Source organism: Schistocerca gregaria, chromosome 3 (assembly GCF_023897955.1).
Source record: "Schistocerca gregaria isolate iqSchGreg1 chromosome 3, iqSchGreg1.2, whole genome shotgun sequence".
Classification (NCBI taxonomy): domain Eukaryota; kingdom Metazoa; phylum Arthropoda; class Insecta; order Orthoptera; family Acrididae; genus Schistocerca; species Schistocerca gregaria.
Genome location: NC_064922.1, coordinates 563,465,631 through 563,490,469, shown reverse-complemented (window position 1 = coordinate 563,490,469; position 24,839 = coordinate 563,465,631). Strand labels below are relative to the sequence as shown.

The following is a 24,839-nucleotide window of genomic DNA, read 5'->3' as shown; positions in this document are numbered from 1 at the left end:
CACTTTGTTTCAAATAAATTGACTGTCTCAGGGAAAAAAAGATTAATAAAAGCCAAATTTCTTTAGCAAACTGACAAAAACTTCACTGTTGTGCAAGATGATTAAAGCTCGACTGTCAAAAACGTGGAAATAAAATAACATCAGAGAACTGGAAGTACAGTACTAACATTCACCAATCTGGCAGCTTGGGCGCGTTAAAAACATTTTTCCCGTTATCATCTGGCTGCTTGCTGCTACTGTACATACAGCTAACAGCCCCACTTTAAGTAGCCAGAAGCGGGAGAAGACTGCTCATACGGGACTCAGCCGAGCATGCACATGAGCCCGCAGTCAGTTACTCAAACGAACCTAATTTTGTAAACAGTTGTGACGTCATCGGAAGCATCTGTTGTTATAACGTATTGCACGGTCTTCGTCCTATGGCTTTTGACACATTTTTCTGTTTGCAGACGCTTGTGTGTGCACTGTGTTTTGTTTTTGTAAATGGCGAATTTCCTTGGCAAATTTAGTTTCATTTTGTGTTTTTTTCTCTCCTGTGTGTGTTACTGCTACAGTATTGTTCTGCAGTAGCGGGATAAAGTAATATTCTTGGTTAGGATATCAGTTGTTACTAGTCAAAATTGCAGGAATTTAACTGAAAACTAAAACAATGGAAAATTACCTGAATTCCCGGTTTCTTCCTGGATGAAAAAATTCTCGATTTTTTCCAGCATTTCCCGTTTGTACCAGGGCATATACAAACTGAAATTACAACTTCTACTTCATGATTTTAAGATCATGCAGTTCTCATTACACAGTTCTCCCTCGTATGGAAAACGGGCTAACAATCTAACTTTCTCGTGTTCAGTCACTGTGATTTCAATCATAACATTAGTTCAACCGTGAATTTCATTGTCTTTTGTTTATGTAAGATACCCAAAACAGCAAACGAATTAATGTTATGAAATGAAATTGCAGTGACACGACACGAAAAAGTGCGACTGTAAACAGTTTTCCAAGCGAGGGATGAACATAAAGCAATGAATTAGACTTTTATTATAGGCAAATTGGTTTATCAGTACCTCTTCAAGTCAAGGATAGGTTATACCTGAGTTAATCCACCGAAAAGGGGGTGTCACATGTAACACTTCCGGCATCTGATCACACACTTGTGCGAATGAAGGTCCGCCCCCCCCCCCCCCCAATGTAAATTACCGGCAACTGATCAAGGTCATCCAGGGGAACCTACATCCCACCCGAATCAAGGTCATACGGGGGGAACTCCCCTTCACTCAACCCCCCCCCCCCCCAGTCCAATGAGATTCATACCGCCATCTTGATCTTTTTTAACGGCGGCACTTGAGTGGGCGATGTTCTCTGTGGAGTTGGGTAGCACACAGAGAATCAGGCTGTGTCTACTTTTTAATAACAAGTGTGTGTGTGTGTGTGTGTGTGTGTGTGTGTGTGTGTGTGCGTGCGCGCGCGCAAATATTAACGTAATGTATGGTGTAGGACATTATGATAGTGCAGTGTGGCTAAATTAACGACGCCATGATATATTATGCAAAAATGGAAGAAACATTTGTCCAGTAAGATGGAAGATTCAAACATGTTCATTTCAAGCCAAGGGGCTATTCCAAAATTTGCCTCTTGTGAGATATTGAATGATGCTGCAATATGTATTCTATCCACGCATCGAGGTAAATTAGGTGCGTCTATCACCTTGTTGAAGTTAGCTGACAGGTAAAACCTATCAGAAATACAATAATACGAGATCTGTGAGAAAAATAATTACATTGACTTTTTACCCATCACGTTTTTATTTTTTATTTTTTTTTTTCAAAGAACCATCTAGTCCCCTTCAAAGTAGTTCCCTTTGGCAGCTAAACACGGGCGGAGTCGCTGTTGCCAGACTTGGTAGCAGCGCTGAAAGTCTTCAACTGGTAGGGCCTTTAACATTTAGGTCACATTGTTTTTAATGTTCTCCTAAGCAGCAAAATTACGTTATTTTTAGACTTTTTCAATTTCAGATCATGTGAACAGTGGGGCCTTGGAACAACAGGAGTGCCTTCTGAGGTCAAAAATTCCGTGGAGGAAGTGGCTGTGCGACACAGGGCGTTGTCAAAATCCAGCATCATCTTGACTGCAATGTCCGGTCTCTATCCACCATTTTCCTGAGCATTTTATAGAAATGTTTTTAAACACTTGGTTTACAGCTTGTCCTGGCGGAACAATCACACAAGAGCCCGCACACTTTCGACGTTTCCGTCGCTTTTTGAAGTTAAAGGTCTCCCTGAGCGAGATTAATCTTCAGCGTGTTCCAGGCCTTCCAAAAATAATTTGTGCCTTCGAAAAACTTGTCCTCTCGATCAGGATTGTCACCCGTAGAGCTGTTTTTCAGCTTTTCGAGGGCCACACTCGCAGATTTCCCAAGTTCAACACATTATTTGATTTCATAAAGTGCATCCAAATTCCATTGTTCCATTTTGGTAAAACCCAAATTTCACTGATGGCGCTCTGAAAAATCAAATCATAGCTCTACAGAGCTGAAATTCTGATGAGCATCTGGATGGGACGAACACACCGGTCTATACAAGTAGAAGAACACGGCGTTACCAGATTGCTCGCAGCATTGTCAGCCTCATTAAAAACTCACACATCTCGTACACTCTTGCAAACTTATCCCCACAGAACTATTGTGTGTTAACATTCTCATATTGGTACCAATAGTGTCACGGCAGATTCCGGTAAATACTTACAAAATGCGTGACACTGGGGAGTGAAGTCATAGCGAAATTCTAAAAGCGCAGCAGTTTCACTCGTTTCCAAAGACATGCAGAAATGCAGTATGTACATCAATTAGCACACTTCTACAAATAGTGTGCCGTTGATCTGGAATGAAGCGTTGCTTCCGATGTCACTGTCAGCTGTGACACTGACTGTGATTATTCTATCAGAAGAATGCTCCAGAGTGGTTTGTTACTGCCATCAGCGAATTTATTAGGTACTGCTAGCCATCTTTTTCCCGTTTTCATAACGTAATGTAATGTAATATTGTGAACTACTTGACACGGTTCGATCTACACTTAGAGTTATCAATAAAGTTCTGTTACAATAGTCATGGATGTTGTTTACAAGTCTTCAATTCACAATTTCAGTTTTCTGTAAACGGTAAACTGTCACAAAAACGTAGACTCCATAACCTGACTCACTTTACAGTTTGGTTAAACAGTGTATCTATGCAAAACGGTAGCGACGAACGTTCTTCCCCTTTTCCAGATTTAATTTCATCTCTCCAGCCGCACTGCGCGGTATTCTGCCTCCAAACGGTTCGTGGGGAGGGTGCATACCACTGTTTCTGCGCCGTGTACGCGTCCAGCCTCCCGGAGATGAACAGTTATCGGAAACGTACGAAGCCTGCAGAGAGAGAGAGAGAGAGAGAGAGAGAGAGATATTGACATCGCGTCAGCGGGGCGGGAGGCGTCACTTGCCGCCAATTAAGGGGCGTCTGTTCCGTTAATGCGATGAATTACGGCAGCCAGCGCTGGCGCGTCGTCACGTTTTTCACGTGACAGGTGCGGATAACGAGAACCTGCGCACGCGACACTGGATTCTGGTGGGGTCTGCGCGCAACTGCTCTACGCTAGAGGAGGTCGGCAACAGCGCGAGGGGGAAATGTGTGCGGACGCGAGGCCATCCTGTCGCTCGTACCGTTGACCTGTTGCCGTAGTCTGCCGCGCCAGACTCGTGAAAACAAATTTCGAATAAACGTAAAGTTCACGGGTCACACTAGTTGGAATGAAAACTTTATTTGTAGGATAAGGCTCTATTTAATACTTACATTATCCAAAGGACGGTACACCGTCAGGGAAAGGAAACGTAGTTTCGGACTGCGAAAAACTTGGAAACCCCTCACTACGTGAAACACCTCTTCGACTCCAAGCGAAACATTTGTATCCGACACACACACACACACACACACACACACACACACACACAAACAAACAAACACACAAACAAACACACACTAAGGATGTGTAAAGTTCGCAAGAAAAAGTACGAATCGAAACGACGTGAGATTGCACCGAGTGTAATGTGCCGTTACATACCACAATGCTTTCGGAACTGCCACGCCATGACGACATGCAAGACTACTCATTTTCCGTGTAGTAGGTATTTTCCTCTCATAAATTCGTTCAACGGGAGCATTTCTTCTTGTCAGTAAGTTCCTTTTTTGTTGTTATGTCTACGTTTTGCCGTCGTGTTATTAAATCCCTTCTGAAGACGTCAGTCCTGAAGACGCCCATGAAGATTTTTTCTTTTAAACTATTGCTTATATGTAAAAATGTATGAAGAATTGTTTCAAATATTGTATTATATTGCGATTGTCTCGCGCACCACGCTGCCCTGAATCGCACGCGTCGTCTCTAATAGCTTGGGCACTGATTTCGTCGAACTAGATGGTACGGCAAGTGTTTAAAGCCATGTCTTCCTAGGAGCAGGAACTTTGCGCCGCGTTGTACATAATGTGCCCGCCATACTGCATCGTTCCCTGGACAATGACAAAACTGTGGACATGTTTTCAGGCACACTGCTTTACGTCAGGTGTAACAGGCCAGTTGGTTCTGGACGAGTCGAATACGTCATACGCCACGGTCCAGTGAATGAGTGACGAAGACCGTGGAAGAGTATCCGTGATCCACAAGGAGAGTCAGCTACATGGACATGCTGAGGTTGCTAGAATGTGTGGACCGAAAATGCGAGAAATTGTCGTAATGCGTGACATGGTCTCTGCAACAACGGTGAAAATAACTGCTGAGAAACAGCAGAGTGTGAACCGCTTTCCCCCTAATCCCAGCAAACATCGGAATCATTTCTTTTAGCGGCATGATCACATCCCCCGACCAAAACAAGGAAGGAAAATTATGCACTTCTGAAATACTTAAGTAAGAAAAAAGAAGACAGACGCCACTTTTAATAACTGTGTGGAATACCTGTAGATACAACCACCACAAGAGGATGGAATAAACGTTTCATTCAATACGATGACTATAACAGTGAAAAAATTTCTGACTGATCTCATTATGTAGACCAAGATTAGAGTTCTTAGAATAATCATGGAGATGGGAGTATTACACCAACAGCGTCAATGCGATTCTAGGTCAGCAACGGTGGATTAAAATCAAAGTCGTTCGTCCTCGCAGCATTCGTCAACGTCGCTCCACAGGTCCGCCATTGACGTGCCCACAACACCTCTAAGTGAAATTACCCAAACAAGTGACACAGTCACTCAAACACTCTGTTTCTCTTTAAATGACTTTACGACGAGTAGCAGTAATACAACAAATGAAGTAGAACAACCCAATTAATGTCTCAGGTGCTGAAGAATATATTTTGATGAGACAACTTTTTCTCGCCTTTCAGCACCATTACGTTTCACACTCGTGTTAATGGATTCTTCCACCGCTTCTTGGTTGAAAAAAATTTAACTTTAACTGCAGTTTGTTCCACTATTGTACGTATTAATAACTAACAAGTTTTCAGCGTATCAGGCCATCATTATTTAACAAGTAATGAGCCTCGACAAATAACTTTAGTTTTCAAGGTTTAGATACTTCAACACCAGTCTTCGTCAGCGCCAGTCAACTGCTATCTAATGATGGCCTAATAAGCTGGAAACAAGTTAATAATAAATACATATTAGAGAAGCAAACTGGCCTGTCATTGTTTTTCACTTTTAAAATGATTCATACTTCTATTAAAAATAAACAACGAAACATTGCAGCTTGCATGCGGCGGTTAAATCCGGACAAATTTCAATTTGATATTCCCGCCACAATTCGCCGCAGACCGCGATTGGCGTTCCTGAAAGCCATAGGCATCTAGTAAACACTCAGAACCTCAAAGTGGAGGAGATACTATGGACAAGTGCGGAGTACAACCGAAGAACTGCGATTACCTGAAGTCTTTGGGCTGGGCGTTCGCCCACTGAAAGAGTTTGATTCTTCGGGTACAGGAGATGAACTGTTTACGAATTACGGCGAAAAAAAAATTTTTTAAACCTAAGCAGCATGCTCTATAAGCATTTACGTGAAGCGTAAAACACAAAAATATAAAAAACTAATTTTTTTAATTATGCAATCCTAGTTATCAATCTTTTGTAAAAGATCTGTGATCAAGAATTTTTGTTTGCAATGGAAACTGGATTTCTTATGTTAGTTACTTAGAATTAATCAAATATGTGCTATGTTTAAATTACGTAGGTATTGGAACTGAACGGGGAAAAAAATTGACCGAAACAAGACTCGATCTAGAGATTGCCAGTCACGTGTCCTTTATGCATTTCACGCTTCACGGATATGCTGGTAGAAATGCACCTTTGTTTAAAACTTATTTCACCTGGATCGAATCCAGCCCCCCCCCTCCCCCCCCCCCCTCACACACACACACACACACAGCGAGAGAGAATTTTACCATACAGAGACACACTGCTCGTCGTAAAATGTCTTATTTCAGCATATTAAACACGGCTGGGAAACTTTTAAGCCCATTTTCTCGAGAATTTTTGAGAGTTGCATGGAATTGTTTTGGTAGAGAGGTTATATTTGAGTGCTGAACTTCAGGTACCGTAAATAGAAAAAATTTCACAATGCTATTGCCATGTGACCCCTTGTGAGACACACATTCTATTCAAATTAACGAATAAACGATGTTCTGCAACTAGTGGCTTCTCTATCTCTCCAGACTTCATTGAAAATTTTTAAGTCTTTGTGCAGTTGCGGGCATTTGCGTTGTGCACACAGGCTGCGGACTATAGTTTAATCATTCTCCTGCAATCACGGACACAGAGTAGTTAAAATGTTTTCATTATTATTCGGAAAAAATAAAGTTGCTTTCATACACTGATGGAAAAAGAATCGCTACGCCAAGAAGTAGTTGTGCGACAAACGGAAGTTAGTCGGCGTGCTTCTACTTCTGATGTTGCTTATTCAAATTTCGCAACAGCTGCATAAAAGGATGCCCATCAGGTTTGCTTTAAATATATGCTGTAACGATTGTTAGCGTTACTTACCTCTGGGACTCGGCGTGGTGTGTTGATGTTAGTCGAGAAAGACGCCATTATCAACACCTTACTGAGATTGAACGGGGTCGTGTAATAGGCCTACGGGAAGCTGGATACTCGTTCTGCAATACTGCAGTCAGGCGGGGGCTCCCTGGAGGGCAGAATGGTGGTCTGTTGCGTTTTCTGATGAGAGCTGAACCTGTCTCTTACCAGTGACGGCCGTGCGCTGGTTAGGTCGCAGTCAGCTGAGGGCCTGCCACCAACCTGTGTGTGTGCCAGATAACCCTAGAACTACAACTGGAATTATGGTCTGGGGCGTAAGTTCATATGACAGCAAAACCACTCTCGTGATTCTTCCACGCACCCTGACAGTAAATTTGTACGTCAACCTTGTGATTCGAACTTTGTTGCCGTTCATGAACATTATAGGTGGTGTAGGAGAAGGCTCGCCCACATATCGCTGTTGTAACCCAACAAGCTCTACGGAGTGTCGACATTACCTTGGCGTGGTCTATCAGTACATCTGTCTCCAATAGAGCGCCTATGGGACATCATCAGACGACAACTCCAGCGTCATCCATAACCAACATTGATTGACCAAGTGCAACAGGCGTGGAACCCTATCCCACAAACCGACTTCCGGCACCTGTACAACACAATGTATGCACGTTTATATGCTTGCATTCTGGCAGTTACACCTGTTATTAATGTACCAGCGTTTCACATTTACATTAGGTTATCTCGCACATGCCTTAACCTGTAGTCTTGCAAAGTTACCTAGACAAATGTATTCCCAAAATTTCATTATTCTACGTTAATTATGTTTTAGTGTAGCGATTTTTTGCCGCCAGTGTATTTATCTCCGCATTTCACGACAGTAGCAAGCCGCTAGAAGACCCGTAAAAATATGGTGTAGCCCATTGCCAAAGTGGAGATGCAGACGTGTATCTGCAAACAAATTAACGAAGTTATTTACGTAGCTTCATTTTTCAAGACTATAATTGACTCGGAGCTGCAGCTTCTTGTCAAATCGCACGGCCATCCGCTGACACGATAGACAAGTCGCAGGCGACCACGTGGTTGCGCAGCGGTGGAGGGGGACGACTGGTGGCAGCCGCCGCTGTGCAGAAGGCCTGCTCAATGAACGGAGGTATTGTACCTCAGCGTTAGAGGCCACTGCTGTCTGCTACAGAGGACCCGTTTAAGCCGAGCCTCTCGACGCGTGGCCGTAGATTACTTTATGCTGTTGAGCAGCGAGCGGACGGATCTCTTACACATTATCCTCGTGCATCAAACGCAACGGACGAATTCCAGCGCGAAGGGTGACATCTTACGACAGGCCCAGATAGCTGAAGCAATGCTTAGCAGGCCCACTACCGTCTCATCTCTGTGCACTACTAACTGGTTTCAAGTGTCGAGAAGGCTGACCGCCTGAATGAAGAACTTTATCCAGTTACACGTGTGTATATATTATTAATAATTTCATACACGCATCGGTATATGCAATGAGAAGATGTAGCAACGAAAAATTTCTCTTCGCAAGACCTGCACAATTGTTCTTGGCCAAAGTCCAAAATGCAATGCAATGTCTCCTGAAAAAGAGAGCATGTCGTACTACTGACTGCGACGAATCCATAATCTCGGTAGAACTTGCAGTGATGTTCGAGAAGAGTTTCACTCCTTCTGAGGCATTGCACTTCAGTCACGTATTGATAGTTGAAGGTTTCTCAAAGGTGCGGCGAGAATTTAACACTTAACAAATGGTGTAATTTAGTACAACAGAACAGAAGCGACGTGGAGGCAATCCACATTGAGGATGGATAATTTTCCCAAGATCCAATATTTGCGTCACAGGAAAGTTCTCTGCTTTTATCCAACAATTTATCTTTCAGAAATCCACCTTCCTGTAGTTGTTTGCAGATCCACATGGTATTAGGCCAACGATTAGCCTTGCGAACGTCACTGTTTGGAAACGGGAACAGATCAGACTAGCGCAGTTTTAACTGCAAAACATTGCGTACAACCGAAAAATGATCGGAATAAATATCTCATGGGGGTTCGAACACTAATTGAAAAGTAATGAACGAAAGGACACTGCTTACGTCCGATCGTTAGTGTCTGAGCAATCCGCCGACAATCTCGCCTACGTTTTCCGGGGACATGTGCCATCACAATGATCAAGAGACAAGGCGGCGGCTTGAATTAAACACGGAACCAACACAATAGATACATTTGAATAACCTTTACCGATCAAATACATTTACAACTAACAAACTGACATCTGCTAAACTTGAACTCCTAATGACAAAAGGAGATATCACAGAAAGAATAGAGGCAGTCACTGTGCTTAGTTTAGGGAAACAGTGTTTACAACAATTATCCAGGGTACAACCACGCCCCACCGACGAGTACCTGCTCCTGTTGAAAACGGATTCAGCCATTTGAACGGGGTCGCACTGTGCGCCTACGGGAAGCCTGAAGGACTGCTGCACACGTCGGGCACTCTGTAGTGGTGGAGTATCGCCGCTTTGCACAGTGGACAACGGAACAGTCCCATGCTTGTAGACCACGTTATGGAAATCCTCGCAGTACAAACGCACGTCAAGATCGACGCACTGTGCGAGCAGCATTGATGGACCGATCATCATCCAGGGACGAAAGTCGGCCGCATTTTGCACCTCTTGCATCATCAGGGGTCATTGGGGGCTGTCTACTTGGAGCAGGACTAAGATCACATGTGCCTCAGGCCAAGTTACCACCGAGACCACGACATCGCCAAATTGACTACTCTTGTGTCGTGAAATAGTTGACTGGAAAGGGAATCACGTTCTGCAGTCTTCAGTGATGAGGGCAGGTCAAAAAAAAAAAAAAAAAAAAAAAAAAAAAAAAAAAAAAAAAAAAAAAAAAAAGAGGTTGAAATGGCTCTGAGCACTATGGGACCTAACATCTCAGGTCATCAGTCCCCTAGAACTTAGAACTACTTAAACCTAACTAACCTAAGGACATCACACACATCCATGCCGAGGCAGGATTCGAACCTGGACCGTAGCGGCCGCGCGGTTCCAGACTGAAGCACCTATAGCCGCTCGGCCACACAAGGGCAGGTTCTATCTGTATGCTAGTATGGACGTAAGCGTGTGATTCGTAGGCATGGTGATCTGGCATTCCGTCCTACGACACACAGGCCCCATCCAAAGCTCCATGGTGTTGAGGGGACCTTCAGTTACAACTCGCGGTCACGTTTGGTGTTTCTGCAGGGTAAAGTAACGAGAGCCCGCTTCATTATACAGGCTGTTATCCCCAGGCTACTGGCATTTCTTCGACAAGACGGTGATGTGCTTGTTCTGCAAGATAGTGCGCGTCACATAGGGTTGCCGCAAAGCAACGTGTTCATCGTTATGTAGAATACTGCTCTGGCCAATAAGCTGATCAGATGTCTCGCAAACTGAATGCGTCTGGGACATGAAGTAAGAACTTACTCGTTATACAGGCTCTGCAAGAATCACTGCCTAATTGGAACAAAAGACACAAGATGCATGGGACAATCTATCGCAGGATGTCATTCGGCACCTTTATGATCGTTTGCGTGTGAGAATACACGGCTTCGGCGCCACCATATGGTGGGTACACTGTGTACTGATACGACTGTTTGCGGGAACCATCTACTATGACATGAATGTTTCATTTGGTCTCAATTTGTTATCATTTACTTCTACAACAATGGACTACTTATCATCCGACTTACCGATAAAATGACCTTGTCACTGAGAGAGTTGAATTTTTTTCCGGCATTATATTTTGTTGATTAGGCAGCAATGCGGAGATGTATCTGAAGGCTTCTGAAGCCAAGGAGCACGGCATCAACTTGGCCGCCAGTATCTACTGCTGCTGCTTCTAGTGCTGATGCCTGTGACTATTAGGCTATCGCGCAGAACAACGACATGGGGGTCCACAGTGGCCCGCTTTCCAAAAATACGAAGTGCAATGACAGTCATTTGCCCCTTTTCTGGTATAAACGTGAGAACAGGTCAATGTCAGTCATGCCCAACTCTCGCCCCGAGTTTGCAAGGTACATTGAAGCGATTTTAAATCTTAATTATTTTTGTTCCAATGAAGTTCTTCAACACTTTTTAATGGAAAGGTGTTTAACACATTTCCATTATGAGATTGCAAAAGTGCTATAATATTTCGATCAACATGTATGTGTGAAATACCCTTTATCGATTACGAAACTAAGTCACGATTACGTGGCAAATTCAGTGCGAAAGTCTGAGATATTGTCTGCGTCTGTCCGTATGCCGACGGTTTGTTCCAGTTAAACATATTACGTCTTTAGCGCGCAAAAAGTAAGTAATACTGTAATTTTCTTTTGTTTGTAATATATGTTGTTGAAAAATGTGAAACATTAAACGAAGTCGTATGCAGGCCGACTGCAATACCATTTGAACGCGGCGCGTCCACAGTCTCTCTCTCTCTCTCTCTCTCTCTCTCTCTCTCTCTCTCTCTCTCTCAGCTCTGTAAAATAACAAGCAATTTAACTTTGTTTTCAGTGACAATATTTTATCTTGAGACATAAGGGTGATTACGTCGTTTTTTAAGACCTGTTACTGTCCTCGCTATCCGCTTTTAGCGACCTGCGTGGCCCTTTTAAGTTCCGGGACGTAATTACGGCCCACCGTTGGAAAAATTATTTTTATGATAGGTATGCCTACAATTACTCTATTGTCGTAACTATTTCCTAGTGAAACAGGTTTATACTGCTTGTGATGTGTTGCGTAATTCGTAGACTGGGAAACGCATACCTCAAAAAGTAGAAGCACTCGCTGAAGCAATTTTTAATTTTATTGTCGTGTTCATCTTTGTCCGAAGACGGGAAAATGGAAACTTTTCTTCGCGGTTAGAATCTTCGTAAGTTTCTATTAATGGAGACGCCAGGAAAACCTTTTGCTATATAGCATAATGCGTTTTTCGTTGCATTGTATGACTAGTTCTAGCCTAACCACTGAACGGAGTCGCACATGTTCTGGCCAACACACCATAAAACTGCCTCACTTAGCTTAAGAAATTTATCAGCAATAGGCTAATTTTCTTTGCGCGTCAACCAACATTACGTTACCTATTGATATTTAACTTATGGGGAAAATGGTATACATAATTTCCCTAAACGTGTGTCACGCACTAATGTTGACTGAAAATCAAGAGAAGCATTAGAACAAATACTGAAAACTGTGTAACAACCACAGGTAGACTGTTAATCATTTCTGTCGTTCTCAAACTGTAAAAAAGGATTCAAGAGCCAAAACTTCCGAAACGGAACGCAAGAGGCATAACATGTACCTGTGAAGATGTTTTATATCCACATAGTAACAATCGATGGTCGGAGCTGATTATATTTTTAGGTGGCTCAAGTATGGCATGAACTGTCAAAAAATTACGGGAAATGTTTACAATATTGTAGCATAATACTACGCCACGCTGTATAAAACGGCACATGAAATCGACATTTTAGAATTTCACGTGATATATACGAGAATAGTCACCAGAAACAGCCACGCCAGGTGTTATATCTACGTAAGAACAACGTGGACTAAGTCTCCCTCTAACATACATAATTTAAAAATATAAACATTAATTACAACATGGTTGTTAGTGTAATTTGTGATAACGAAAATTATGACTGCAGAGTCAGTTATAACTCAATAATTGATGAATTTATTCACTTATAAAAAATTAAGTCTAAAATTCCTATAGAACTACAGCACATTGTAATTCTCCAACTTTATATACGCAGGTACTTGAAAATGACCATCTTCCGAAACAGCTGTCGTAATTATCAATAAATGTTCTAAGCAGTGATACTGGAACCTTACTTACAATGTCCTTTCAAGACATATATTCCACTGCAGGCCCAGTCATCAAGAAAATATTTTATTTGATGATAAAATTAGTGAATCATTTGTTGTACTTACATTAGTTGTCATATCACATATCAGCTATCATATGATTACTGAATACTGCATTCGGTGATTTTACACAGTGACCTTTTGTATAAAAGGAGGCACTAGCATTCGTAAATTATAACAACATCAGGTTGATGTAATATATTGGTAACGAGTACTTGGAGGGAGTAACTGCTTACGGTAAGTTTCGACGTAGGGCGTTGGTAGTGGTCGAAGTTGGTTATTCATTAAGCAAGCGTCTTCGTGACATTCTAAGAAATAGATGGAGTATTGCTTAGAATATAAACTCCCTGTATACTGTATAAAGTAGCAGAAATAAGTTTCATTTTGCCCACGTCAATTCTAAAATGAGCCGAACCAGTCAAACATTGTTCGTTCTGAACAATTCACACAACAGTCTGAAAGCGGTGCCCACACAAAATAGACTCGTTTATCAAACTGGTATGATTAAGTTTTGTTTGTTTATGTCGGGACGAGGGATTTTTGTACATTCGAGCAAGGCTAAAGGTTCCAAAACGTCAGCTATTTGAATTCCTAAAAAATAGCCAATCAATCCTTAGTGGTTCTGTATTGTTGCACTATCTGTGCATTTCTCGACATCGTGAGGGTGTCCGGCGGCTTGCCAGTATTAGAAGAACAACGAATGGATAATCCCTCCAGTCAGCTCAGAGTGGTATGCCCTTGGAGTCTTTCAATCTTCAAACTGACTGACCCAAATTAACGTCAACTCCGTCCGACGGCGTAACTCATACTGTTTCAGATTAACAAGTTCTTGGAACAGGCGAGACGAAAGACGCCACACATGAAAGAAAAACCAACTTGGGATCTGAGCCTCTACCTTTGGTTTCGAAGCCTGGCACCTAAGCACTGATACACATACACTGACTGCACTCTGATACAACTCTCAGCCTGGAGGCTGGCGGGGAATAGCAGTATCGATGAAAGTCCAATAGTCTCGGCGCCGACAGCTTTCCCGGCGCTGCAAGCCTAGTAACAACCTTAGCAGACAACCCCGATAGGTACGTGAACGTGCTCTTAAACGAAAGACGTAACACGCGCAGTTCAAGATCACAGTAACGTGCTATATAACCGAGTTGTGAGCGACGTGACTCTCATCAAAATCGTTCCCCGTGTACTGCCGCGTCGTCTTACGACGTACTTCAAAACTTATAGTACTGTTATAGTACTATTACCACTTACATATTTTAAAAAATGACGCGTCAGAACACTAACAAGGATTTTAACGAGTTTGAAAATGTATTAAGTGTCTGTCATGTTCAATGAAAAACGCTCGGGTCCGATGTAGGGCGATGTCATGGAGGTTATCCGTTACTTGGCCACATGAGTGGGTAGACAATCTGACTACTACATAGGACATCAGTCTAGCCATTCACAGACGCCTTGCCCCATTGATATAAACCAATGCTCATTGCAGCTAATGTCTGCTGTGTGTGTCTTCATTCTTGGTGGCTGCAGCATCAAAACGGTGCCTCTTCTTTCGGACATGTGTGAAAGAACAGACACCACATATATAGTTCACAGAGTCTCGTGTCATGTTTGGATGAGTTTTTGTCCTACTGAAAATTGGCACAACGTTATTGTCGCATGAGGGGTGACACACCGAAACGGAGGATGTCCGAGACGCAACGTTGTGCCGCTACAGTTCACTCAGTCAGTATTAGCTGTGACCTGAAGTCATATCTGATGCCTCCCCACACCCTGACGCCAGGACAAACGGCGCTGTGTCTCTTGGCAAAATGGGACCTCTCCCGAGGTTTTCGCCGTACTCTATGACGATGGTCATCCAGGATGGCGCAGAACTGCGATTCATAGCTGAACATAATGCGACACCATACGGCTGCAGTCCATGTTTCCTAGTCACGGATCCACTACAGATGCAGCCTTTCGTGTTGTGGAGTTAACGCCATTACCCATGGGACGGTAGAGTTGACGTTAGCGAAGTATATAAGATTCTTTAGGAGTTGTACCTCGCATACGTTGTTTGGGCGATAGGCAGCAAAATGGCGGCCATTTTTAGACTTCGTCGACCAAGTAAAAATATTTATAGTTGATGGATCGGAACAAATGTGGTACAACTCCTGGACGATTTAGTTAGCTTCGTCGGAAACAATGAATCATGCCAATCGGTTCAGTAGATTTGAAGTTACCATACGGCGCGATAAAAAAAAAAAAAAAAAAAAAAAAAAAAAAAAACCCACTCATTTCGAGAAAAACGTTTTGAAGTTTTGACTACATATAAATGCAATATTATGCAACATACGTTCAATCTGCTATTCCAGGTCCATAAACTAGTCCTTCCTCCTAGAGGGCGTTTTGCTCGTTCTGGGCCATCCTGCGCTGCTTCAGAGCCGCTCGTACGGCCGGTGCCAATCGGTTTTCGGACGCTTGAATCCGCTGGTCGTCCGAATGCTTGACGAACTGCGTCGAATAGAGTCCCAGGGTGAGATCCATCGTTGTCATGCTCTTCAGAATTGCTGAATACCCTTCGATGAAGCTGCTCACTGCCAGGAACGTCGCAATATCCACTGTCTTCGCACCAGAATGCCAACTTGTGGCTAACTTCCAAACACACGCGTTCAAACTTTCATTTGAAATTTTTGTGTTTACTCCCAAGCACCGGTACAACAACTCTTCCTCCGAAAAAAAAAAAAAAAAAAAAAAAAAAAAAAAAAAAAAAAGAAGAACTGGTGCGTGAAAAAGGTCCATTACAGAGAGGGGCAGTTTTTTGTTGAACCGCAAATGATAAACATTTCCGTTCCGTATTCGGAAAAGCGGTTTCAGGGTTGGTTCCAAACACTTATGGATGCAAAAACGCAATTTCTTAAAAAAATCGATTTTTGAACCAAAATATAGCAGGCCTCCCCTTCAACTACAATCTCTGGTCCATGCAACCCCCAACACTTTCGGTGTGCGTCGGAAGTGTAACTCAGAAATAAACAGCGGTGAGATCCCAACAATAGTGCACAGTCTGGTTGGCGCCCAGGCAGCGAGTACCTCAAACTGTGCCGAGTACCTCTAACTGTGCAACTCGCAGCACCAAAAGAACTAGATTGGTCGTCGAAATATTGCGAGTAAAGCGGAAACAGCAGCTTCGCTGAATGCACTCTATCCGATATGTAGATATCAATAGACGCCTCTCTAGCAACCACAGAGCAGAGTCGTGGCGTATCTTCCGCGGTGTGTGGGTGTATCATGCAGTGTCGGTGCCGCGGCTGCAAAACGCTATTTACAAAATGTTGTCGACGTAATTAATATATATGAATGTTGACAGTTCAGAATTAGTGATTCATTTAACAGTGAAAATTCCGAAACAGCATGTCGTGTCGAGAGGAGAACAATCAACCGCGTCGGGTCGGTTCCGGACAGCTAACATGTACTGGTCTGCGTAAAACATTATGAGAGAGAGAGAGAGAGAGAGAGAGAGAGAGAGAGAGAGAGAGAGAGAGAGAGAGAGAGAGGGGGGGGGGGGGGGCATATAAAAGGTTTGACCAAATATCAAGACCGTAGATACTTTTCGTCCGGATATCTAAGGGCTGTCAATTGGACTAAATACGTAGGAATTACAATTTCGAGCAACTTAAATTGGAAAGACCATACAGATACTGTTATGGGGAAGGTGAGACAGAGACTGTGCTTTGTTGGCAGAACACTTGGAAGGTGACAAACCCACTAAAGAGCCTACATTACACTTGTCCGTCCTCTGCTTGAATATTGTACGATTGACGAAGGACATCGAAAAAGTGCGAAGAAGGGCAGCTCGTTTCGTGTTGTCGCGCAATAGGGGTGAGTGTGTGACTGATGTGATACGCGAGTTGGGGTGGCAGTCATTGAAACAAAGGCGCTTTTCTTTGCGGCGCTCTTTACGAAATTTCAATCGCCAACTTTCTCTTCCGAATGCGTAAATATTTTGTTGACACCCACCTACGTAGGGCGAAATAATCATCACAATAAAATAAATCAGAGCTCGAACGGAAAAATTCGGGTGTTCCTTTTTCCCCCGCGCCATTCGAGAGTGGAATGGTAGACAAGTAGTATGAAAATGAGGGTTCGATGAACCCTCTGCCAGGCACTTAAGTGTGAATTGCAGAGTAACCATGTAGATGTAGGTATCATACCGCTAAATCATGGAAAACCGGTTTAACGATAGGTAAAACTAATTACCCCACATAAATGATTAACGCCAACTGCAACGACTGTGTCACTCGTTTAAGCTTATGACAGACTGTATGAACATTACATTTTGTGTGTTGTGCGCCAGGCATTTGTACTGAGTGATTTACTTCTCGAGAATAGACTTCGTTACACACCAGTGGACTAAATGACTGAAATAGCAAAGGACGATTAAATCTATTATTGATATTATAGTTGTGAACAGTGCAATGCAAGATTTGAAGTGTTTGAGTATCAGTATATACTTGGATCTTACCAGTTAATCATAGATCTGTTTGTGTCCCTCCTCAACGTGTCACTACTAATTCTCACTTACAAGACCGAACACTTTGCTGGAAATGGAAGAAGCAAAAGGTCGTCGGCCGCGGGGAATCCAGCTGCGTTGGGTTTACGCAGGCGGTCGTTAAATGTTTTCCCTTTGTCCCTGTGTTTCTGTTATCTGTGTACGAACTGAGAAATACCAGCATAGACTAAAGCGACAGAAGTCGTGGGATAGCAATATGCATACATATAGACGCCGGCACCACGGTGTACGCAAGGTATAAACGGTTGGTGCATTGGAGGAGCTGTCATTTGTCATCGGAGGATTCATGCGAGAAGTGTCCGACGTGATCACGGCCGCACGACGGGAATTAACAGACTTTGAACGCGGAATGGTAGTTGGAGCTAGACGCATGGGACATTCCATTTCGGACGTCGTTGGGGAATTCCGAGATCCACAGTGTTTAGAAGTGTGCCAATGATATCAAATTCGATGGATTACCTTCATCACGGACAACAAACACTTAACGACCGAGAGCAGCGACGTTTGTGTAGAGCTGTCAGTGCCAACAGACAAGCACCATTGCGTGAAATAACCGCAGAAATCATTGTGGAAGTTACGACGAACGTATCCGTTAGGACAGAGAGGCGAAGTTTGGCCTTAACGGGCTACGACAGCGGACGATATCGCTTGCCGCACCTCTCCTGGGCTCATGACCATATCCGTTGGAACCTAGGCGGCTGGAAAACTATGGCCTGGTCAGATGAATCCCTATTTCCGTTGGTAAGAGCTGATGGTAGAGTACTAGTGTGTCGCAAACCCACGAAGCCAACTTGTCATCAAGGCTTTGCGCAAGCTGGTGGTGGCTGGATAATGGTGTGGGCTACGTTTCCACGGAATGGATTGGGTTCTCTTGTTCAGCTGAACCACTTTGAGACCATTTGCAGCCGTTTATGGACTATACATTCCCAAACAACAGTGGAATTTTTAAGGATGATAATGCGTCATGTCAGGCAGCCACAATTGTGCGCAATTGGTCTGAGGAACATCCTAGACAATTCGAGCGAGTTGTTGCGCCACCCATCGAATATTTATGGGACAAAACACAAATTCCCGCAACACATTCGCAATTATGGGCGGCTGCCGAGGCAGCACGACTCAGTATTTCTGCAGTGGACTTCCAACGACTTGCATTAAGCCGGGCGTGTTAGGCACCTAAGTAGAACGTTAGTTTAATCTTGACTTTTTACCACGGTCCGTGGCACCACACCGACACAGTGTCTGCGACAGCCATATTGAGTGGCCCGTTCCATCTATTTGCAGTTCAATCCCGTTGTGAACAACACATTCAGTAATGTTAGTTCACCCGCTGCCGTAGATTAATTAGAAAAGCAAATTTAAAAAAATAGGAAGTGGAGGTAGCGAGTGTACATAAATTTGCTAATTAGCGCGAACGGAAATTGACAGCACGCGAATTGTCTCCAAAACGGAAATTTGCGCTTTATGAGTGTAGAGGTAACGACGTGATTAGAGGCCGCGAGCGCGTCGTGAATAGCGGCTTGGCCCGCGCCTGCGGCTCTCGCGCTCAGAACGGCCTACCAATTACCTTGTAACTACGCTGGCGGGTGCATCATTAGCTGGTTACTGCACTGGATTTATGCCCACCACCCGTGCCAGCGTCTCTGATAATTTACAGCCACATTCCTCTTCGCTGTCCCTTTTTTGTAGTGTCTAGGATTTGTGGACAGATTCTCTGTTCTCCTTGGCCACCGCCGTTCCGAGACATTTTACACAACATTGCGCCCTCACTTAACTCGCCGTATTTTGTGGTGGTGATTGTGCAATTAGAGCAGTCGACAGTGCGCCTATTAGGGCCACTAAAATGTAAGGGATGAGCGGAACAAAGGGGTATCCTTCAAGAAAGTACTTTTTAGATATTTAGCATTTTACTATAGGTTACCTATAACTTTAGCAAAACGATAAGAATCAGAAAACGTTTTACTGCTTGGATTATGTAGGTAATGTATTAACTTCCCGCAAATGTGGGACATAATATATTTTTTGTACTTTTGTTGCGGTCTTCAGTCCAGAGACTGGTTTGATGCAGCTCTCCATGCTACTCTCTTCAAGTTACTTCATCTCCGAGTAACTACTGCAACCTACATCCTTCTCGATCTGCTTAGTGTATTCATATATTGGTCTCTCTCTACGACTTTTACCCTTCATGCTTCCCTCCTATACTAAATGGGTAATCCTTTGATGCCTCAGAACGTGTCCTATCAACCTTTACTCAGGTTGTGTCACAAATTCCTCTTCTCCCAAAATTCTGTTCCGTACCTCCTCATTAGTTACGTGATCTACCCGTCTTGTCTTCAGCATTCTTCTGCAGCACCACATTCCGAAGGCTTCTATTTTTTTCTTTTCTAAACTATTTATCGTCCATGTTTCACTTCCATACATGGCTACACTCCCTACAAATACTTTCAGAAATGACTTTCTGACACTTAAATCTATACTCGAAGTAAACAAATTTCTCTTCTTCACAAACGCTTTTCTTGCCATTGCCAGTCTATATTTTATATCCTCTCTACTTCAGGCAAATAGGAAAAGTCATCTACTTCTTTAAGTGTCTCATTTCCTAATCTAACTCCCTCAACATCACCTGATTTAATTTGAATACATTTCATTATGCTCGTTTTGATTTAGTTGATGTTCGCCTTATATCCTCCTTTTAAGACACTGTCCATTCCGTTGAACTTCTGTTCCAGGTCCTTTGCTGTCTCTGACAGAATTACAATGTCATCGGCAGATCTCGAGGTTTTTTTTTTCTTCTTCTTCTCCATGGATTTTAATTTCTACTCCAAATTTTTCGTTTGTTTTCTTCATTGCTTGCTCAATATACAGATTGAATAACATCGGGGATATGCTACAACGCTGTCTCACTCCCTTTCCAACCACTGCTTCCCTTTCGTGCCCCTCGACTCTTATTACTGCCGTCTGGTTTCTGTACACGTTCTATATTTTAACCGGCCACTTTTAGAATTTGGAAGAAAGCATTGTAGTCAACACTGTCAAAAGTTCTCTCTCAAACTACAAATTCTAGAAAAGTAGGTTTGCCTTTCCTTAATCTTAGGTAAGTCGTAGGGTCAGTATTGCCTCACGTGTTCCAACATTTCTGCGGAATCCAAACTGATCATCGCCGAGGTCGGCTTCTACTAGTTTTTCGATTCATCTGTAAAGTATTCGCGTTAGTACTTCGCAGCTGTGACTTATTAAACTGATTGTTCGGTAATTTTCACATCTGTCAGCACCTGCTTTCTTCGGGATCGGAAATATTATATTCTTCTTGAAGTCTGAGGGTATTTCGCCTGTCTCATACATCTTGCTCACCAGATGGTAGAGTTTTGTCAGGACTGGCTCTCCCAAGGCTGTCACTAGTTCTAATGGAATGTTGTCTAGTCCCGGGGCCTTGTTTCGACTCAGGTCTTTCAGTGCTCTGTCAGATTCTTCACGCAGTATCGTATCTCCCATTCCATCTTCATCTACGTCCTCTTTCATTTCCATAATACTGTCCTCAACTACATCGACCTTGTATATACTCCTCCCACCTTTCTGCTTTCCCTTCTTTGCTTGGGACTCGGTCTCCATCTTGATATTCATACACGTGGTTCTCTTTTCTCCAAGGGTCTCTCTCATTTTCCCTTACATTTGTCCTCCAGCCATCTCTGCTTAGCCATTTTGCACTTCCACTAGATCCCTTTTTTAGATGTTTGTATTCCTCTTCGCCTGCTACATTTATTGCATTTTTGTATTTTCTCCTTTCATCAGTTGAATTCAATATCTCTTCTGTTACCCGAAGATTTCTACTGGCCGTCGTCTTTTTACCTACTTAGTCCTCTCCTGCCTTCACTCTTTCATCTCTGTATTTCTTTCCCCTGAATTTGTCGATCGTTTTCTAATGCTCTCTCTGAAACTCTACGACCTCTGGCTCTTTCAGTTTATCCAGGTCTCCTTAAATTCCCACCTTCTTGCAGTTTCTTCAGTTTTAATCTACAGTTAAGAACAAACAAATTGTGGCGAGAGTCCACATCTGCCCCTGGAAAATTTAAAACCTGGTTCCTAACTCTGTCTTACCATTATATAAACTATCTGAACCTTCCAATGTCTCCAGAGCTCTTCCACATATACAACCTTAAACCAAGTGTTGACAATGATTAAGTTATGCTCTGCGCAAAATTCCTCTTTCAGTCCTTACCCCCAGTCCATATTGACATATTACTTTTCCTTATCTTCCTTTCCCCTACCATCGAATTCCAGTTCCTCAATGACTATTAAATTTTCGTCTCACTTAACTATCTGAATAACTTCTTTTATCGTATCATACATTTCCTCAATCTCTTCGTCATTTGCGGAGCTAGTTGGCATATAAACTTGTATTTATGTGCTAGGCGTGGGCTTCGTGTATATCTTGGCTACAATAATATGTTCATTATGCTGTTCGTAGCAGCTTATTCACGTTCCCATTTTTTAATTCATTATTAAACCTACTCCCTCATTACCCCTATTTGATATAGTAATTAAAACCCTAGTTCACCAGACCAGAAGTCATGTTCCTCCTGCCACCGAACTTCGCCAATTCCTACTATAATTTTAACCTATCAATCTCCCTTTTAAAATTTTATAATCTACCTGCCCGATTAAGGGATCTGACATTCCACGCTCCGATCCGTAGAAAGCCAGTTTTCTTTCTCCTGATAACGACGTCCTCCTGAGTAGTCCCCGCCCGGAGATCCCAATGTTGTTGTTGTTGTTGTTGGGATGTTTAAGGGGGGACTAAACAGCTAAGGTCATCAGTCCCCCATTCCAAAAAAACCGGCGAAACAAAATTTACGGAACAAGTAAAACCCCAAGGGGGGAGGAGACGCCCCTCCCCCCAGTCACTGAAAGAACACCAATGTGTCAGCGAACACTAGAGACAAGAAGAGTACAGACGAACACTGGACAGAAAGAAACGGAAGAAAATAAGAGGGTCGGAGACTGGTTGACTGACCATGGGTACAAAAATTGGGAAAGAGTCAACCATCCGAATACACACATTAAAATCTGCAACCAATGAGACACTCGAGGACAAGATACACAGAAAGGGAAAGGGACAGGTCCCCCCTAAATGGAACCATAAAAAGGACTACCACGGATAAAATTTAAAACGTCGTCAGCCATGGAGGCATCGTCGCATAAAACCAAAGGCAACGTGCCCGGGAGATTAAAAGTCTGCCGGAGGATGCGCAGGCAGGGACACTCCAACAAAATGTGGGCGACCGTCAACCGGGACCCACACTGACACAGGGGGGGATCCTCCTGACGCAAAAGATGTCCGTGTGTCAGGTAGGTATGGCCGATGCGGAGCCGACACAGGATGACAGAGTCCCTGCGAGAAGCCCGCAGGGAGGACTGCCACACATCGGTCGTCTCCTTGACAGCCCGCAGTTTATTCGGAGAAGTCAGGCTACGCCACTCGTCACGCCACATCTGAAGCACCTTACGGCGCAACGCCAGCTGCAAATCACGAGCCGGGAGGCCGATCGCCAAAGTGGGGGCGTCGACCGCCCCTTTGGCCAGCCTGTCGACACGTTCATTCCCCGGGATGCCAACGTGACCTGGCGTCCAAACAAAGACCACCGAACGACCAGAGCGGGTAATGGCAAAAACAGACTCCTGAATAAAGGATACCAGAGGACAAGAGGTATAGCAGCGGTCGATAGCCTGGAGGCTGCTCAGGGAGTCACTGCAGATGACGATGGACGTACCTGAGCAGGAACGCATATGCTCAAGAGCGCGCAATATGGCCACCAGCTCTGCAGTAAAAATACTGCAGCCAGCCGGCAAGGAGCGCTGTTCAACATGGGCAGCGTGAGCAAAAGCGTAGGCAGGACGACCATCCACCAGGGAACCATCAGTGTAGACAGGCTCACAGCCTGAAAACGAGGCGACGAGCGCAAGAAAACGGTGACGGAGGGCCACATGCGGAACCGAGTCCTTGGGTTCCCGTGCCAAGTCCAGGCGGACGGACGGACGGGTCATACACCAGGGAGGCGTGGGTGCACAGGCCCGGAAGGGCGGCAGAAGAGGGAACGACCCCAGTTCCGACAGCAGGGACTGGACACGGACAGCAATGGAAAGCCCAGACCTAGGTCGCCGGTCGGGCAGAGGGAGGACCCTGGCAGGGAAAAGCAGGCGATGATTGGGATGGCCCGGTGAGCAATGCACATGGACAGCATAGTCGGCGAGCAGTCGGTGGCGGCGAATCCGCAGCGGGGGAACCCCGGCCTCCACCAGCAGACTATCCACGGGGCTCGTACGGAAAGCACCAGTTGCAAGCCGAACCCCACAGTGGTGTATGGGGTCCAACAACGTCAACACTGAGGGCGATGCAGACCCATAGGCCAGGCTCCCATAATCAAGCCTGGACTGCACAAGGGCTCTGTACAATCGCAACAGCGTGCTGCGATCTGCACCCCAAGACGCATGGCTCAGGCAGCGGAGGGCGTTGAGGTGCTGCCAGCACTTTTGCTTCAGCTGAGTAATATGAGGAACCCATGTGAGCCGGGCATCAAAGACGAGTCCTAAGAAGCGGCTAGTGTCCACCACTTCAAGTAGGTGACCGTCGAGGTAAAGTTCCGGATGAGGGTGGACCGTCCGACGCCTGCAGAAGTGCATAACTCGAGTCTTGGCCGCAGAGAACTGAAATCCATGAGTCAGAGCCCATGATGCCGCCTTGCGAACGGCTGCTTGCAGCCTGCGTTCGGCGACTCCCGTAGTCGTTGAGCTAAATGAGATGCAGAAGTCGTCGGCATACAAAGAAGGAGACACCGACGTTCCCACAGCTGCAGCCAGACCATTAATGGCCACTAGAAATAAGGAAACGCTCAATACCGAGCCCTGCGGGACCCCATTTTCCTGTATATAAGATGAACTAGAGGCGGCAGCGACTTGCACCCGGAAAGAGCGGCGCAATAAAAAGTTTTGAAGAAAAGCTGGAAGCTGACCACGAAGACCCCACTCGCGCAACGTAGCAAGGATGTGATGCCTCCATGTTGTGTCATATGCCTTCCGCAGATCAAAAAATACAGCAACGAGATGCTGACGGCGGGAAAAGGCCGTACGGATAGCAGATTCCAGCCGCACCAAATTGTCCGCAGCAGACCGGCCCTGACGGAAGCCACCCTGGGATGGAGCGAGGAGACCGCGCGACTCAAGGACCCAACACAAACGCCGCCCCACCATACGTTCGAGCAATTTGCACAAAACGTTGGTTAGTGTAATGGGGCGATAGCCGTCCACCGCCAGAGGGTCCGCACCGGGCTTCAAGATGGGAACGATAACA

General features: G+C 44.4%; 1 protein-coding gene across 6 annotated transcripts in view; it reads right to left on the bottom strand.

The window, feature by feature from the left end:
• LOC126356172 (Ca(2+)/calmodulin-responsive adenylate cyclase) overlaps nt 1-24,839 on the bottom strand; it is a 1,163,484-nt gene that overhangs the window by 821,713 nt on the left and 316,932 nt on the right. The window lies entirely within an intron of this gene.